Source organism: Pteropus vampyrus, unplaced genomic scaffold (assembly GCF_000151845.1).
Source record: "Pteropus vampyrus isolate Shadow unplaced genomic scaffold, Pvam_2.0 Scaffold865, whole genome shotgun sequence".
Classification (NCBI taxonomy): Eukaryota; Metazoa; Chordata; class Mammalia; order Chiroptera; family Pteropodidae; genus Pteropus; species Pteropus vampyrus.
The window spans coordinates 115,140-115,427 of NW_011889646.1; positions in this window are offsets into that span (position 1 = coordinate 115,140).

Genomic DNA, 288 nt, shown 5'->3' on the forward strand with positions numbered 1-288 from the left:
GTCCGGCAGCGCGGGACGGCTCCCCCGGGAAACGCAGACCACCCTTGCGGCGCACGCTGGCCCTGACCGCACGCCCGCAGGGGCTCGCGCGGCCACGCGGGCCTCCCGCCATCTCTGCGGGTCGTCGCCAGGTGCGCGCGGCCACCAGCCGCAGCTGAACCCGAGAGCCCCGAGCTAACGCGCGTCCTGATTGGGGCTTCGGTCTGATCAGAAACGCGAGGGGGACAGACCAAGCTCAGAATCGGGGTCCTGTGGGCTGTAACGCGCCTCTCTGTCCTTGGGATGGGG